Source organism: Marmota marmota, unplaced genomic scaffold, assembly GCF_001458135.2.
Source record: "Marmota marmota marmota unplaced genomic scaffold, marMar, whole genome shotgun sequence".
In the NCBI taxonomy this organism is placed as follows: domain Eukaryota; kingdom Metazoa; phylum Chordata; class Mammalia; order Rodentia; family Sciuridae; genus Marmota; species Marmota marmota.
This window is the reverse complement of record NW_025999932.1, coordinates 9,494,351-9,513,570: the sequence shown is the minus strand read 5'-3', so window position 1 is coordinate 9,513,570 and position 19,220 is coordinate 9,494,351. Positions and strand designations below refer to the sequence as shown.

The 19,220-nt window shown below is 38.4% G+C and overlaps 1 protein-coding gene and 1 pseudogene across 1 annotated transcript in view; one reads left to right on the top strand and one right to left on the bottom strand.

The window, feature by feature from the left end:
* Itgbl1 (integrin subunit beta like 1) overlaps positions 1–19,220 on the top strand; it is a 231,896-nt gene that overhangs the window by 140,331 nt on the left and 72,345 nt on the right. The window lies entirely within an intron of this gene.
* Positions 12,790–12,888, bottom strand: LOC125616186 (annotated as a pseudogene).

Here is a 19,220-nt window from a genome sequence, read left to right as displayed (position 1 = left end):
AAATAGACTTCCATAATATCCGTCTGTATCTCATCTCCCTCATATACCCCAATTATGCATATTTTTGGTCTTTAAATAGTGCCTAATAAATCTTGTATATTCTGTTTACTATTTAATGTCTTCATTATTGTCTGAATGTGATAATTCATCAACATTCTCTTTAAGCCCTGACAATTTTTTTTCCTCCACTTGATCTAGTTTATTGGTGATGCTTGTTTATTGGTGATGTAATAAGTTTTTAATATGACGTATTACAATTTTCACTTGCAAGATTTCTGTTTGCCTCTTTTTCAGAGTCTTATTCTCTTCATTTAATTGTTCATTCATATACTTGTCTTCCTTAATTAATTCAGATTTTTTTGTATCATTTAGGAATTCATTAAACTTTTAAAAATTATCCTTTTGAATTCTTTGTGCAGCATTTCTTCTACTTTGACATCACTGAAATCAGTTACTAGAGAGTTATGAACTTTAGGAGGTTTTGTGTTGCCTAATAATATTCTATTCTTCATATAGTCCATGTTTCTCTGTTAAGATTTGTGCATCTGTTAGGATGACTATCTCTTCCACTTTTATGTGAGGACCTTCTTTTGATGATGTGCCCTTTGATACTAACTTGTTGTGAAATGTTGAGTTTTGTTTCACACTGTCCACCATAGTTTCCCTGTGGCTTCTTTGGCTGTGATTAGTGGGTTTTGACACAATGCTTAAGGAACAGAGCCTGCGGGAACTGCTTTCTCTGTAGGTCTTGCAAGAGTGGGGTTCCTCTGATATTTCCAGCAGGAATGCTGTAGACAGCAGAATATGTGGGGTGCACCATCTGTGGTTACTCTGCAGTCTGGTCATCACTGTGTGGCTTGGTGTATCATGGGAGAAACCTATACAGAGTTCCCTTCTTGTAGATGCAGTGTCCACAACTATTGTGTTGTTCTCTGTGCCATTGCTATATAGGTGAATGTCACAGAGTGGGGCTTCAGCCTCTACCAGCAGCGCCTAGTTGGGGCTGGTCAATGGGTGGGCTCTTATCTCACCTATTCTTTAAGTTAATATTAACATTTCTGCCAGGGTTTGAGTTGGGGTAGGTAATAGCTGCAGTAAGTTGAAATTTCTCCAAGCTGGGTTGTGAGTGTAACTCAACAGCAGAACACCCACCCAACATGCTTCAAGTTTCAGGTTCCCCATCCCTGCACAGGAGGGAGAAAAACAACAGCAGCAAAACAGAGTAAGAAGTGAAGAAAATACCAAATAAAACAGCAAGCCCAATAACAATAATGGCAGAAAAGGGAGGGGTAAAACATAACAGTAAACTAAAAAGTTAAAAAAATAAAATTAAGATGAAAGGTAAAGACAGAAAAAGAAAACAAGGAAAAAATAAAGAAGAAAAATGTTAAAAAGAGGAGAAAAGGGAAAGCAGGAGAAATGCCAAAGTTTTTAAACAGGGAAGAAAAGACCAAATGAATGTTAAAAGAAAAGAGAGGAACACACACACACATACACACACACACACAACAGCAGCAGCAATAAGAAATGTGTTCATAAAAAAATAAAAATTTTCCCTCTTCCAAAGTGCTAGATGGTACAGGCAAGACGGGCTCTTTGGCACCTGCGCCAATCAGTGATACTTTCCACGTCTTCCTAGGCTGCGAGCCCCTTGGAGAGCTGGTAGTTATTCACACCCTTCTTTCCTTTGCCTGGCTTGCCAGGAGGCCTGGGGGAGTGGTTGTGGCCTCTTTCCCCAGCACTCCTGCCGGCTTCCAGAAACACCTTGTAAAGGGGAAGCGTCCTCGGTTCCCTTCAAGATTGCCGTCCCATTTCCCACTACTTAGAATTCTCGGGGGGAGTATGTCAGATTCATCTTGCTTAAGGCCCATATATTGCATTATTCCTGAACTGCCAAATAAAACTAAGGTGACAGAGATCCAGATCTTTCCATGAACAAGACAGATACCTTACTTCCTCACATGAGCCTCCTTCTGCCTCCCTGAACCTCAAATCATGCTTGTGTATATCTACTGACACAATCTGAAAACAAGCACAAATACAAAATTATTTTATTCAAAATTGTTTGTATCAGCAAATTATTAAAATGACAATTGTTTTTAGTAGTCAGATTATCATTTTCAGGGTCACATTTTCTTGATATTGGATATATATATAAAGTGAACCGTAGCTAGTTGTGATACTGAGTTCTTGCTACGAGGGTGAGCAGTTGAACAGACTGTGACTTAGTCTGGGTCCCACCACTTGCCAGGTGTGGAACTCAGCAAGTCTTAGGCAAAAATGGCAGCAAAATCCTTCTAGGTGATTTTGAACTGAGTTCTGTAAATCTGCATTTCCTCCCTTTCTCTACTCTCTCTGCAGTAAGTGAACTTGACTCTGGGTTCTGACTCATTTGGATCCTAGATTGTATATCTACTTTCATGGACTCACACCTGTCATTTCTGGCTCACCTTCACAGTGGACTTGGAGTCTGATTTTGCCTAGCTATCTAGACGAAAGGAGAGCCAGCTCCTCCTCGTGGGAACCATGTGACTCACCCACGCATGCTTTCAGTCTGCCTTCTACCAAGTATCTGTTTGGAGTACAGAGTAACGTATTCTTCAGTGTGGCACCCTTTCATCTGGCATACAATAATTAAGATGGATGAGTTTTGGTTCTCCATAAATATTTATTTCTCATGTGGTGTCTTTTATTTGGAGAAAGGAGGGAAAACAGGATTCTCTGGCTTCCTGTTTAAATTTTTAAATAATTTTAGCCTCTTTGCTGTTTGAAATATCCGTGCCATGTGGATGCTGATAAATAATACCAAATGGTCTGGCATAGTGCAGTAGTGAGACATTTGAGACTTGGAGAGTCCCAAGGATGAAACAGCAACTATTTTGAGGTCATGTATAAAGTCATTTATAAGAATATTAACTGCTTTGCCAGGGTTTCTCCCCAAAGCCCTGTATTGCACAACAGTTAACTGAAGAATGCAGAAATGTTAATGTCAAGAAAATAGAGAGTAGACGATAATCTGAAAAGGTCTTTCACACTGTTGTCTTGGCTTGCTGAGCTGGAAGGTGGGTAGGGTTAATGTTCCTACTGAACTGTAGTTGTAGTGATGAGACAGAATCACAGAACTCATGCTCCCAAGTGTGGTTTATTGTAATTACAAAAGAGACTGTGGCAAAACTCAAGTGGCATAATTCATGCTTGAGTCTAGACACATTCATCTGTATAATTCTATTACATAAAGAGAGAGATCCAGAGGGATTGCAGTCTTCAGGTGGGGCTTATTAGTAAATAAGATTTTGGAGGTGTGAGAGGTCTACACCAAGGTGTGACAGGACACGTACCTGCTGACATCACCTTGTTCATAGGTGTTACTCCAGCCCCTGGCTTATTTCAGGTCCTGAAAACACTCTTCCCAGGCATGAGTTTCCTTCTTGGCTAGAGAGACTTCATCAGGCTGCCAATATTTTGCCTTCCCTCTCAGCCTTATCTAGTCAACCAGTTTCCATTTGTGGAGTTGGATACCACAGAAGGGGCAGGAAAGGCCACTAGACATCATGACATCCTCCTAGAGCAGACGTTCTCATACCACTTATTGCGTGACCTGAAGAGGTTTGTTTTGTTTTGTTTTTAGCTTTTGGGGCCCTCAATTTATTATCTGTAAAAATGATACTATAATAACTTGTTTCCTCTAAGATATTGTAAGGAATAATTCAGACACTATATGCGAAATTTCTTTCTTAACTTTAAAATAACATAGATTACAAGGGATTACAAGAATTCAAGTGGATGGCATATCAGTGATCTCTAAGACGTAGAATTTAAGAGTAAAACCATGATCAAAATTCCTTTAATCATTCACCTAATCCACATGTGTCTGTTGGGGATCCTACTATGTACATAGAGCCACCTGAGGTGCTGTGGATGGGCTGATAAACAAGGGAACCACTGTCATTGAGCTTCTCATTGAAGCAAATTGAGATAGTATGATACAGTGGCCATGGTGGCATTGGGTTGCCTTAGGTATGGTGGCCAAGGAACCTTCCTGAGGAGCCCGTTCTTGGCCAGATTTGAATATTGGAAGGGGTCAAATGAGAACTGAGGGAAGATAGCCAGAGGAAATAGAAACAAAGTCATTTATACAATCTTAGACTCAAGTAATGAAGATTTTCTAAAAGAGATCTAAGTCAAGTGGCTTTTTTCCTTAAAGAGTTCATAGAGGAAGCAAGGACACTTAGATCTTGCAGAAGTATTTTTAAGAAACGAGTGCCCAGTTATCTCCTGATTTGATTTGTCTGCTAGGTAACCTAAGCATCGGGGATTTAAAAGCTTACTGGGTGATTCCACTGTGAGGTCCTATTAAGAACCACCATTCTGCAGGGTTGTTTAGCAGGTATAGTCCAGTCACAGAAGGACGGGCACTTTAGTTTTTGCCCTATTACCCACTGAGCAAACGAGGCTTAAAGGACTGCTTAAAAGTTGTACAAGACTTGCTATTGCATGGGCTTTTGTCCCTTGCTCTGCTGAATAGGCTGGGAAGGGCTGAAGCAGGGTAAATATGGCAGGGTGGGGGGCGGGCCAGCAGAGGGGAGCCTTGAGCAGGGAACGTTCTTAGGCACCTTCTAACGCTGACCACATTCAGGACTAAGATTTTTTTTTTTAAGTGAATGATAATTGGAATGAAATAAATTGTAAAGGAGACTAGAAAATAAAGTGTCTCAGAAATACATTTTGAGTTTTCACTATAGGAATTTTAGGACCAAAGGATAATATGGAGGGACATACTTAGCTATTCCTTCTCTGGAGCAACCATGATAAATTAAATAGGAAAATGCTGTTTGGCTCTGTTACCACAAAAGCACTCCTTAACTGGCTTCCATGTTGTCTTTTGTTTAACATGCCATCTTGTGTTTTGAGGAGGCCCATGCCCCACAATTATTTTTTTCCTTATGAATAAAACTAAGAGTTTTGTGGATGACTCAGAGTTAAGACCAACTTGAACACATTTTCCATTATTAATCAAAGAACTGACCAACAGATTTGAATTATTTCCCTAGGATCTCTTCACTGCCCAGGACTTCCGTTTGATTGGCTGCTTAACGGAGGACTTGTCTGCTTTGTAACCATGTTTTTGATTGTGCTTTTGTAGGCACTGGAAGATGGGATCGTGCTGAGAAGTGGCACCATGCTCAGGGGAGCAGTTAGCCTATTTAAGGATAGCATTAAATCTCAGCACATTGTCCAGAGGCTGCTCAGGATGGATGCTAGGAAATGTCCTAGGAAAGTCGTGCTTGTCCTCGGACGCCCTTCCAGAAACCCGCCTAGGAGCCCTTTCTGCCTTAGCTGCAGCAGACCCGTATGGTCCACCACTGAGACACGCCTGCCCCACTCCCTAGGAGAGATTCCTAGGGCTGCTGAAGCAAGTAACCATACATTTGGTAACCTAAACAGCAGGAATTCATTTTTCCATGGTTCTGGAGATCATAAGTCTAAAATCAAGGTGTCAGGAGGGCCATGGTCCTTCCAAAGGGTCTAGGGAATGCTTCCTTCCCGGTCTTCTCTGACTTGTGGCGGCTCCTGTGTGCCAGCCTCCAACTCTCTTTACCTGGTTGTCTTCCCTGCCCCTCTCTTTGTCCAAATCTCTTTCTTTAGGCCCACCCTAAATCCATGATGACCCATCTCCAAGGCCTTAACTAAGTACATCTGCAGAGGCCCTGTTTCCAAACTGGATGACACTCTGATGTTGTGGAAAGGCATGATTTGGGGGGAGATATTTTTCAAGAACCCATTATACCCTCTTAGTGGAAATCAGCTCTGCCTTCACCTGAGGCATTTGTTCAGAGAGTAAGCCTCTGTGCTGTGCTGTGCATTGCTGTGGTCTCAATGATTGTCCCCCTCCCTGCACCGTTAGCATGTGGAAGCCTAACCCTAAGGTGATAGTAGTAGAGACGGGACCTTTGGGAAGTGGTCTGGTCATAAGGATTGAGTCCTTGTGAATAGATTAGTGTCCTTAAAATAAGAGGCCCCAGAGAGCTAGCTTGATGCTTCTACTATGTGAAGACACAGCAGGAAGGTGCTGTCCGTGAGCCAGGAAGCAGGCTCTGTTTTGCCAGTGCCTTGATCTTGGGATTTTTCAAGCTCCCAAACAATGAGAAATAAATGTCTGTTTCTTATAAGCCACCCCTCTATGGTATCTTTTTAAATAGTAGCTCAAATTGACTAAGCAATTGTCAAAGTTGATATAGGCACAGCATAGAAGGAAACTCTCTCTCTCTCTCTCTCCTCTCTCTCTCTCTCTCTCTCTCTCTCTCTCTCTCACACACACACACACACACACACACACACACAACTCTACAGTGGTCTGATGGAGGGAAGACTTCTGGGCTTTGGAAGAGAAAGGAGAGTGACCTTCCCCTGGGGAATTGAGACACTGAGTTAGGGAGATCCTGTGGGCCCAGGGATTTGCTTTTGGAAAAAAAGAAAAGATAATTTTCATGACAGAAAATCATGTCAAAAACACAGAAGGATAAAAGAATATAGTGTATCCGTTAGGTAATTGTTTCATCCCAGTATGTGCCATATCTGAGGTGGGAGAGAGAATCTGTATTTTTAGATAGGTCTTCAGTGTGATTATGAAGGATTTGGTGTAAATGCTGGGGGAATAGCTGTTTCATAAAAATATCCTTCCATGCCCCTTTATTGCTCAGGACCTTCAGATCTGCTTTCAACCTTTATAGTGTTCCTTCAGCTAATCTCTGATGTGGTTCCTGAATCAGAATAATTTGAATTGTGATAAGGAATCTTTATAATGCTGTATTAGGAATTCTTATCCTGGAACTGGTAAAACATAGGTGGTTGGGTAACAGCCAATTAGAACCTCTTTAAAATGGCATGAATTGATGTATTTTTAAGTATTTTTATGAAGAGAGAGTCTAAAACTTCTTTGGACAGATTCTAAAAGACCCTGTAATATCAATAAAAGGTGCCAATTATTTAGAAACCACTGCATAAAATCTAAGATTTTAGCTTTCTATTTTTCTATTTTTTTAAAAAAAAGCGTTCATAAGATTAAATTTTGAAATGCACAATGGACCAAACCCCAAGTCCTATTATTCTACATCATGATAACTTGTCACTAAAGTGTTTTGTTAGGGTAAATGGAAACCCAAGCAAAGTTCAAGCTAAAGAGGAAAAAATCCCTTTCTCACTTTATTCTCAGAAACGAAGTATCTTTGTTCTATAATGCTTTTGGATTTAGTTTCTACCCAGGAGAGGAGTCTCTGCTCTGGTTAATGAATGGTTAGGGACACAATGCTTTTACGTTTATAACCTGGCATTCTAGAAATAACAGGAATACAGAAATGAAGGGAAGAAGTATAATTTGTATGCTAATCAAGTTTTACTTGGAACTGTTTTGAGAAGATCCATCTCATTATGTAAAAATAAGGTCTTTATTAACAAATATAAAGTTTAATAAAGAAATATAATTGGTGCTTTACAATTTCTATATGCCTAGAAAACTAGCCAGTCTATAAACTTATTTCTAATCAACACTTAATCATATTATTGTTTTATCTTTGGATAATGAATGTCCATGTGAATCTTGGGATTAGGGCCAAATTATTGAAGAATTTTTCATCAGTGTGATAGAGCACATAGCCTTAGGAAACAGTGTTGTAAATGAATGAACAGATCACGAAGGAGCAGTAATAGATGGTTATTGTTACTGGGTGATTCAGGGCCAACCTCGTAGGCTTGTTCTTATTTTTTCATTGCATATCCTTTCACTTTCTCATTCATTCAATGCATGATAACATTGGCAGTATAAGATGAAACTACTACTTAGTGAAATGACTTGGGTAGCTATTATTTTACCTCTCTGTATGTGCAGCTTACAACCTCTGCTTGAATTGAAGGACTTTGTTTCTATGCTACAAACTGGCTATAGTGAGGGGAATGACATTTAGTGAGAATATTTGCTATTACTTGTTCTATATAGGCAATGAATTTGGAAAGTGTTCAAGAGAACATTGTTGATGTCTCCTATAGGACCCGACTGCAGGTAATAAGTCATCATTGGGACCAGATCACACTTACCAGCAAGCCCAGCTTGGCACAGATCAGGAGTTGTTCTGTTCCTGTGACCTGATGGGACTCTGCTTTCTTAATTATGTTTTTAATTCATTTGTCATTAATTACAGCACTGAGCATATAACAAAATTACACAGCATCTATTTTAGTTAGGAGTCTTTTGGATGGAAATGGCAAGATCCCAATTCAAACATCCAGAAACAAGCAAATGATTTATGTGCTCATAAAGCAAGAAGGACGGGGTAAAAGTGACTTTTGTAATGAAAGGTAAAGGGATTTAAACAACCTATTCCTTCTCTCTGTCATGCACACACACACACACACACACACACGCATACACATGCACACAGTAGTGCCCAGCACACACATTTCTTCTTCCATCAACAATTTAATATTTACTGTGCCTTCTGTAAATATTTTTCAGGAGGACATGAAACTTAGCATCCTATAAGTTTGCATTTTCACTGTTCCCTGGCCCAGGCTCTTCCCTGGAAGCTCAAAGAAAACTCTGCCTGACATAGCTTGAGCCAAGTGATCACCTTTGAACCAGTATCTGTGCCCAACAAGGGGAATGATGGAGTACTACACTTAGTCCCTTAGGGTCAAAGCTGGAGGGTGAGATGTGAAATTGTAAGACTTCAAAGAGCAGACAGTTTTTACTGATAAACGCTGTATTTAGGTTGGTATTGATCTTGAGGATCTTTGATTATGTGTAGTCTTCTTAGTGTAGGACAGATGATATATTACTTATTTTTAGATTTATAATCAAAGGTCAGAATCTCAAGACTAAGCAATTCTTAGTGGTTGTGGTAGACAGAATGATGTACCCCCAAAGACATGCATGTCTGAATCCCCAGAACCTGTGAATACATTAGATTGCATGCAAAGAGGAACTGATTGTTAATTAGGTTATACTGGATTATTTGGGTGAACCCAATGTAATCACAAGAGTACTTGTACATAAAAAAGACACAGAAAAATCATAATCAGAGTGACTCCCCATGAGAGCTTCAGCCTGCCATTGCTGACTTTGAAGATGGAGAAGGAAGCCAATATCCAAGTTAGGCCAGCAGCTTCTAGAACCTTGAAAAAGCCATGAAAAGATAAACTTCCAGACCTTCCAAAAGGAGCACAGTCTGTGGGCACCTTGATGTTAGAGCCCAAGGAGACCAGTTTATGATCTGTAAGCTAATAAATTTGTGTGGTTTTTTTAGCTACAAATTGTAGTAATTTGTTATAGCAGCAGTAGGAAACTAATACAGTAATTTTAGGAATTAGTCTTCATCATAATCACCAGAAAATACACCAGAATCTGTTTCCGAGTGACTTATGTACTCCTTGTGTTTTTCAAAAGGCTTCTTACACACAGTCTGAAAATGATAATGTTAAAGAGATTATTTATTTTACTGGTAGTATTTCAAATACAGGCATAAACAAAGAGATTAACGAAGGTAAATTTCTTTCTTACATTTTTAAAATTAGTGGAAATTATTTTTTTATTTTTTGTACCAGGAATTGAACCCAGGAGTGCTTAACCACTGAGCCACATCCCCAGTCTGTTTTTTGTTGTTGTTGTTTGGGTTTTGTTTATGTTTTTGTTTTTGAGACAGGGTCTTGCTAAGTTGCTTAGGGCCTCACTAAGTTGCAGATGCTGGCTTTCAACTTATGATCCACCCAAGTCAGCCTCCTAAGCCACTGGGATTACAGGCATGTGCCCCCATGTCTGGTGGAAATTTGTTTTTAAACACAACTTTATACCTTCTTTTTAGCACTTATTTAAGATCTTATAATTTATTCCATATTGTAATGTAGTCTTGATACATTGTATTTAACTAGTTCATATACTATATTAAGATATTTTGACCAAGCATAATATGCCTCATTATTCCATCATTTAATCCATTATTCTATTTAAATGGCTCATGAACATAATTATAAGATTTCAACTTTATCGCCTGAATTTTTTCCATGTTTCTACAATGTAATTCTATATTGCACACATATGGGTGAACATCTTTATCTAAAATAGATATGTAGATTCATATATTGTAGGGCCTACATTTTGGGGATTCTTTTTAATAAAATGAATTAAAAATGTAAGTACAGTATTAGATAATGTGTGGGGCTGCAGTTGTGGCTCAGTGGTTGAGCACTCACCTAGCACATGTGAGGCTCTGAGTTTGATCCTCAGTACCACATAAAGATAAATGAATAAAATGAAGGTACAAAAAATTAGGTAATGTGAATACTAATTTAGGTTGAAAAATCAATCAGTACAAATTGCATGTTTTAAAAGCAGACAAATACTATGAACATATCCAGAGTATGATATAGTTATAATTTTGTAAATTTGTTGTCTTTGGCTCTGTATACTTCAAACTCATTTCTTCTCACCTTCTCAGATGTGTGTTGGGAATGATAGAGTGCATAGAGTGTCATGACTTGATCTTTGGTTTTGTGTTGTCATTACCCCAAAGGACCAGAGGAATGTTCCCAGAGCCTTTCCTATGGCCTGAGAAGACATGGAAGTGACTAGAAGCTCCTCTAATATCAAAACAGATGTGTCTTCTGTTCAACTTCCCTTTTTTTCAAAAGTGCTTGGAGCCATTCCAGTGCCATTTGGTATGAGCCAAAGGTAGAAGTTGGAATAGAAAGAGAGCATAGACTGGATCAATTCAGTACAATATTCTTACATTTCAAAGTATATGTCACCTACTCTAGGGTCTCCCCCAGAGCTGTGGAAGTGACCCCCACAAGTGAAGAAATCTGAAGGTCAATTGCTCTTAGCTCCATGGTTTATGTGCCTCTGTGTCTTTAGTGATTGGTAGTGAAGAACTGCATCTGGTGTGTACCCAAAGTAGAGAACAGTGAATTTCTACATCCTGCTATTGACCTTCAATGGAATGATAAGCAAACCCTTCAGGAGGTGGAACAGGAGAAGTGGCTCAGACCTTCTCTATTTTGCTGTAGAAGTTGAAGCCTATCTGAACCTGTTTATGACAGTCCCTTGAAGGACTGTTGACCTTTGCATCTGGGCACCTTGGTGATGTGAGTATCATATATAGTTTTCTGAGCTCTCAACAGGGAAGTATCTCTAGATGCATAGCTTTGTGCAGGTGGGTGCCTCCCCAAGGCAGCGTTCCATCCCCTCCTTGAGTGTGTGTGGAGTGAGATTTATGTTGCATTATCAGTTTCCACATATATATATATTTTTTAAATTGGGAAGTGGGTAGCCCGGGGCCTCAGTGTTTCTATCTTTGTTTATTTGTTATACAGAATTTCCCTTCTCACATGACTCCTTGAAGACACTTCAGCAGAATGAAATCATGACCTCATGCTTAGTTTCACAGTCCACGAAAAGCTAGATTTTTGGTTATAAAAGTTCAGAGTTAGAGCCCTCCAGACTATTTTTTCCTTACTTAAAAAAGGGATAAGGAAGCTGATCCACCCCAGATGGATGCTAAGCCTGAAATGAGCTTTGCATACTTACTGAAAAGAGTTCCCACACTTTAGTGTCTTTATTCTTACCTTTTAAGATACTCTTGTCCATCTCTTCACAGACATTGGAAGCAGGAGAATTCTAGTCTTAATGCATGGAAATGAAGATAATGCAAAAAGAAAGCTTTTTTTTAAAAAAAATTTACTCTGAAAGACTCCTCTTGGGAAAAGGTAGACCTTTATCTGAGTCAAAAGGGAATAAGTGTGTCGGCAATGACAAATGAAGGCTTTGAAGGGATAATTGAAGTAAGGAAGTGGAAAAGTTGGTGGATTATCCCCAAAGCCTGGATCAGACAAGGACATAAGCCAGGGGCGGCACAAACCCTAGTGCGGATGTGCACCCTCACATTCAGGGCTGAGCCTGCTGGGGAGCAGAGACAGAAGAAGAAACAGGAAGAAATGTTTCAGTGCTTTTGCTGCAATGGTGTGTGATCAAGCAGTCAGGGAGTGTGTCTTCTACTTCTTAAGGTTTCTTTTGCCTGCTCATTGTCCATGTATGTGCTGGAGGCCTGTGTGTTATCCACCATGTACAAACATCTGTCCGTATGATTAAACTTGTATCTTATGTACTGCTGTTAATACTAAATTGAAGATTTTAAAAGTATGGTAGGTGACATTTAATGAGTACTTACTCAGTGCTAGGCTCTGTGCTAGGTGCTTGATAAGTCCCATTTAATACTCTCTTCAGCCTCATGGTGGTTTCATGACCATCCAAGATAGCTAATAACAACATCTGTCTGTCTGTCTGTCTATATAAATCCCATCATTGCTGTTTCCTTCAATGCCACTCCAGTCCAGGTTCCCAAGTGTGCCCTTCTCTCTGCCCAGCATGTCCACTGTCAAACCTCACATGTAGGTCTGATCACATTCTCTTCCACACTGCAACGGAATCTCTGCATGCTTTACTTTTACACATAAATCACATTTCTATAAGTATTTGCTTATGTTGATCTCTCTTACCATTATCTCCATGAGTAGTGATTTTATTTTATTTCGTTTTGTATTTTGAGAGTTTAGAATGTGGCAGTTGCTTGACAGTTGGTATTACGTAAATGACCACCTGGGTGTCCTTTTTTTATTGTTTGTTTTTTTCATTTCCCAGTAATATTTATTGGATAGCAAAATCATAACTATATCTTGAAAAGGTAGCTTGGAACCCTTAATTTCTGCTTTCCTCTTTTTTTTTTAATTTTGAGAATCTTGTTGAAAAATATGGAACATTTCACGTGTCCTCCTTGCGCAGGGGCCATGCTAATCTTCTCTGTATTGTTCCAATTTTAGTGTATGTGCTGCCGAAGCAACCACAACCTGGGTGTCCTTTTAAATAAATGGTCAAGTATTCCAAGAACAGATTCACGTTATGGGTTTTCATGTAGTTGGAGATCTATATGTGAAAAAATCTACAGTTCATTTAACACAATGAACTATCCTTAGATCTAGATCTAGGCTCTGTAACTGTGAATGGAAGGGAGAAAGAAAATTTCAGGGTGTGTGTGTGTGTGTGTATGTGTTTTTTCCTGAACTTGTGCTGTAATGCCAAAGTCAATTACAGATTATATAGAAATTTTTTCATTATTTATGTTTCTCTTCTCTAATTGAGAATAGATTGTATTTAAATTTTGCAAAGAGATGAACAAAATTTTAATTCATTAATAATATGTAAATTTCATAAATCACTGACGGTTGTTAATGTTAACATTATTACAATGGATATAACATCTGCATTTAAATTGGATGCTTTTATCTTTCCTATTAAAATAATTCACCACCCACAAGTTTTTAAAAAATTAAAAATTAATGCAATAATTCAATCTATTGTTTATTAATTCAACTTGATCCTGTGATCAAACTAAATTGATGAATGAGCTAATATTAAGTATATGATGGGCTCCTTATAAGAAATTTTCAGAGGTTGCCTCTTAAATTATTCTAGGATATAGTGTTTTTCTAAAAAGTAAAAATAGAATGTGAAATGAAATCAAGTCTCATATTTTTGTATATTGATATTAGTTTATCACCTTGCCTCACTACCTGATGTATAGTTCTCTTTTATTTCTCATTCTATGTAGAAAAATATGATTCCATTATTTTTATAAAAAGCATATGAATATAGTTACTCTTTCGTGTATGGTTCCCATACAGATTCCTGACAGAAGATTCTATAAAATTATGAAACCCGGGTCTCCTGCTTTTACCTGCGAACAGAGACTGAGCTCATCATCCATGGATCACTGTAGTTCCAAAGATGTAAAGGAATCACTTGTGATCACACTTAGCTTTCATTCACATGGATTTAAAAGGAGATGCATGGTTTAAACGTGGACAAGTAACACAGAAACTTTCTCCTTCACATTGAGCGAGATAATCAGTTCAGCTTTCTGGGCCTATTTCAAATCTTATTTTTAAATCTCCTATTGCATAAAACAACTAAAGCAACAAATTCTGTAAGCATTTCATTATACAGCCTAAAAGCCTCCCGCCATCCATTTGAAATAGCAATGTACACAGTTCCCTGTAGTGATTTGCACAGGGTGACCTTGAACCCAGGGTTCCTGGAGAGATCCTGGAGAGGTTGCTTGAAGAGTGAGAAGAATCTAGGCCCATGGGGATTTAGCCACCCCGACCCCTTTTTTCTACAAGTAAATTTCACTTACATATATTTTATTGAACAAGAATATTTTCATGATCTCATTTGCAACCAAATGTTTCTGCTGGATTCTTCTGTTTGGCCAAAAGTGAAAGCCTTCTCTTTAGAGCAAATTCCATCACATTCTGAGTCACATCTCCTTGCTAACCACTCCTCTCTGGATAAACATTGTGATTCTATGCTCCAGTAACTGCAACTCTTTTATTTTCCAAGCTCTTTCAGTGTTCACCTGAAAACATTTTTAAAAATCTGTAACTTCACAGGAAAGGAAGTTATTGCCCATGGAAGAGAGTTGGGACAGAGCTCAGAATATAGATTTACCTGGAGCTGGTCATGGATTGAGACCAAAGGAAAGTGAGGTTGGATAAATGAGGAGGGAGGGAGAAGAATCCCTTGGACACCGATGCTTTTCTTCGCCCAGTCCTTGCCTTGCTCATATTCCCCCTGCATCTTATTCTGTGAAAAGAGATTTTATTGAGAATCAGGAGAACTCAGCATCAGAGATTTCATTTACCTTCAAATTCTGGTCCCCAGTGCTGGTTGGAGTCACCCAGATTCCTCTTTTGGGTAGGTATTGGAAGGCAGGTAGACCCTCCCTGTTTGTAGGCTGCAAATACACAGTAGTTCTGGTGACAATGGGTTATCATTCATCTCCAATTTTTTTTAGGGGTAGAAGAAGATATTTTTTACTGTAATAAAAGGCAATCAGAAAATCCTACCACATACAAGATTAAAAGAGGTTTGGCTGGTATAGCATTCCACAGAGAGAAGGAGCAGGTAATTATTCCAGGATAATGCTTCTGAAACACAATATTGTCAATGTGTATTGGTCCCCTGCTAGTAGATGGATGCAGTGGCAAAGGCAGCATATTTATTTTTAAATCAGGAGACTTCTTCTGGTGATGCAGTTACAGCCTTGTGATCACCTTTCTTGTTTTACCAAGTGGAAGGTTGTAGATGTAATCATCCTTCCTGATGGGGGCCTGGTGTTGCAAAGTGGCAGAAATGAGCCCAGTGACGATGGTCTGGCTGTATACAGATTAATTTAGTAAACACTTTTGACACAGAGTTTAGTCATTGAAGAACTGCTTAGTGTTATAAATGGTGGATTTTTGATGATACACCTCAAGTCTTAGTTATGTTCCTGCCAATTATGACTTAATATGGCTGCTTTCTCAATAAAATGAGCTAGCTGGTAACACATGAGATGACAGGCTTAATTTGATTTCTGGGTATGACATTGCTTCATGTGTAGGTTAAGGGTTACTTTAGTGGCCAGGTAGTTGTAAAAACACTGTATTACCCCAAATCATCTGGTCCAACTTTGTATTTATATTCAGCAAAGCAATAGCTATCTTTTATTGAGCACTTGCAATGTGTTAAGTACTAAATTCTAAGGAATTCACATAAATTTTTCATTATCCCTATATTATTTAAAAAAATGTGAGGTAGATATTCTCCTTTTACTGGGGAAGAAATTAGAGCTTAGGGGAATGACCTGTGAAAGACCACATAGCTAATGAAGGGTAGGACTTGGACTCAGCTGGGTTGGACATCAATCACCAGCCCTCTCAATCATAGTATCTTTGCCATTACAAGTATGCTCTTTGGACCAGAGGTATCAGTATCATATTAAAATGCATAATTTCATACCCTATCCCAGACCCACTTAGTCTGAATCTGCTTTCTAATGTTTGCTGACATATTTTGCTTAAATAAAGGCATTGAGCCCTGGTAGGAGCTGAAGACTCTTTTGGAGGGCATGTGAAAATTGATGGCAGACAGTGTGGGAGGTTGGGACCTTTCTCCTAACGTGGTAAGGAGCATGATGTTTCTAGTTTCAATGAGGAAGGGCTAAAGGGAGTCTATAGAAAGTGTCACTGTGAAATCCTAAGAGAAAATAATATTAAATTCTTCCTATGACAGCCTTATATTTCATTCCATGGGAAACATTCGTAAGATCATTGTAAAGGCTTTTCATTCAGATTTAATGAAGCCAAATTACTGACTATGCTGGCCCCTTTAAAAATAGATGGTACATTTTTGTAGGAAATTTAAATTTGTGACAAATTTGCTAGTGATGTACTTAATCTTTACAGTTCTGAAATGCTTTCTTAAAATTCAACAAATAAGCAGGGTGCAGTGGCACACGTCTGTAATGCCTTGGGAGGTCGAGGCAGCAGGATCTCAAGTTCAAAGCCAGCCTTGGCAACAGTGAGGCTCTAAGCAACTTGGTGAGACTCTGTCTCTAAATAAAACACAAAATAGAGCTGGGGGTGTAGCTTAGTGGTTGAGTGCCTCTGAGTTCAATTCCTAGCACCTCTCCCCCCAAAAAAATTCAATGAATAAAGTTGATATTTGTACATTTGAAAAATTAACTTTTTTCTTTTAAGTTTAAATGATTGCATTCACTAGTGAAGCTCCAGGAAATATATTACAAGTGGTTTTTCTTTTCTTTTTTTTTTTTTTGAGAGAGAGAGAGAGAATTTTTTTTTAATATTTATTTTTTAGTTTTCCGCGGACACAACATCTTTGTTTGTATGTGGTGCTGAGGATCAAAGAACCCAGGCCGCACGCATGCCAGGCAAGCACACTACCACTTGAGCCACATCCCCAGCCCCTACAAGTGTTTTTTTTAACACTGAATAGTATTCAATTCAGGATTTTGAACAGACCCTAGAAGAAGCATGATGACATAGATTTAAATATCACAAAGTAAAAACCAAATCCTGAAGATAAAAGCCTAATTAGTTTTATCATGCTTTATAATATTACTTTTGTTAACTTCAATTGTTTGAGTAATAGCAGAAATATAATTGATATTTCAGGATCCATGATATCTGTTAGCTTTGATATCACCATAGTGGTAATATAATGGATTGAATTGGGGCATTGGACAAATCATCACAGACAGGCTTTGGAAACAGGTAGAAATGGATGGACACAGTGAGTCAGCTTTCCATTCTTATAACAAATGCCTGAGATATTTGTTAGCTTATAAAGGTAAAAGATTTATTTTAGCCTGCAGATTTAGAGGTTCTAGTCCCTGATGTCAGGACCCCTTTTATTTAGGCCTCTGGTTGGGGGTTCCACATAGCACATGGCAGAGCAAAACTTACTTGGTATTTAAGAAGCTAAGAGAGGAAGAGGAAGGGGAGGAAGGGGCCAAGTCCCACAGTCCTTTTGAGGGCACACCCCTAATGACTTAAGGACTTCCCACTGGACCTCCCCTCTCAAAGGTTCTAGCATTGTCCAAGAGTGCCATGCTAGGGACCAAGCATCTAACACAAGGGCTTTGGAGGACATTTATGGTCCAAATCATAGCAGATATCTACCTTTGCAGATGACAGTTGTCTTGTAGTGGACTGTGGTGACACCCCATCCCCCCAAAAAGTGCTATAGCATTCCAATATGCCTAACATAACCTGTTTGTTAGATTTAAAAAATTTGATTATAAAACATGTCAATAATTACAAATACTTGAGTAACAGATGTGGTAGGAAGAAAAGGAATGTTATATAAAATTTCCACATTGAAAAATAAACTATCAGTAGAAAATATTTATCAATCTTATTACCCACAACAAAATTAAATTTAATTCTTCATGGACAGTGTCTGCACATTTTTCTGGGACATTTTTGTTGTTTTAAAATATGCACCACTGTGATTTTTTTATAACCTTTTTCATAATCCTTGATCTATTAAGCAGTTTGAAAGTGAATCTATAATTTCATTGCAAGGAAAGAATAACAGTTTTGTGGGCATTTCAACTTTTATAAAATGTGATTTTGAGTGAATAGCATTCTTTTCCCCCAAGATAAGCGGCTAACCTTAAAAGTTAGTTAATGACTGATTGGTGTTATTTTTTGACTGATGGTCCATTTGGAGAACTAATCACATTCTTCTCACCTGTCTTTAAAAAGTACTGTGTATTCCAGAAACCCTGGAAGTTTCTATCTTAACCACATTGCTCTGCTTTTGACAGTCTCTCTCTCTCTCTCTCTCTCTCTCTCTCTCTCTCTCTCTGAATGGGTCACTTAACCTTTAAGATGCTCTCTCTCTCTCGTTGCATGTACAATAGCCATGTTTCAATATTTGTGAAGATATTTTAAATACAAATGAAGGATTTTAATTTAAATTGAAGTCCAAGTACACACATTCTTACTAAAGTTAATCTTTCAATTGGGCAAAAATTCTAATCCATAGATACTTTCCATTAATGTTAATTTGCCTATTTTCAGTCAATTAGAATACATTTTTTTTCTTTGCAAGGAATCATTTTAAGATTCATCCTAACTTCAGAAACTTTAAAATATGAAAAAAATAGTTTATAGAGTCAAGGGATTGGCTAACTAAATGCTTCCCAGTTGTGATCTTAGTTTATGTCCTGGAGACAATGTGGTATCTTGATTGCCTGGAATCAGAGACAGAAGATAGGACAGAGTCTTGTCTCAGCTGCTTACAGATTGTGTGACTTTGAATGGGTCACTTTCAAACCTTTCAGATGCTCCTTTATCCTGTCTGCAGATAAGGAGAAAACACTTGTTAGGACTAAATGAGGATTCAATGCTGGAATTTTGTGTTGTGTTACTCTCTGTAGTATGTTTCTCTGGGATTATGTTTTACTGCCTTTTCCACTGCTTCTCAAAGGGACTTCTGAGTTGTAGGATTCCACTTTCCTTTAAATGCAGTTTTGAATATCTCTTTAATTTTTTTTTTGTTTGCTATGAACATAGCTTGTAGAAACCAAGTATTAGGTTATTTTGATATTTTTAATACATCTTATTTTTTCAAGCAATTTCAGGTTCACAGCAGTATTCAACACAAAGTACAGAGTTCCCATCCCCCCAACACCTGCACTGCCACTCCTCCACCAGAGAGGTCGATTTGCTGCAGACCATGTGCCTACACTGACATGGCATTTTCACCCCAAGTCTGTAGTTTGTATCAGGGATTTTTTTTCTTGGTTCCAAGGTTTGAACTCAGGTGC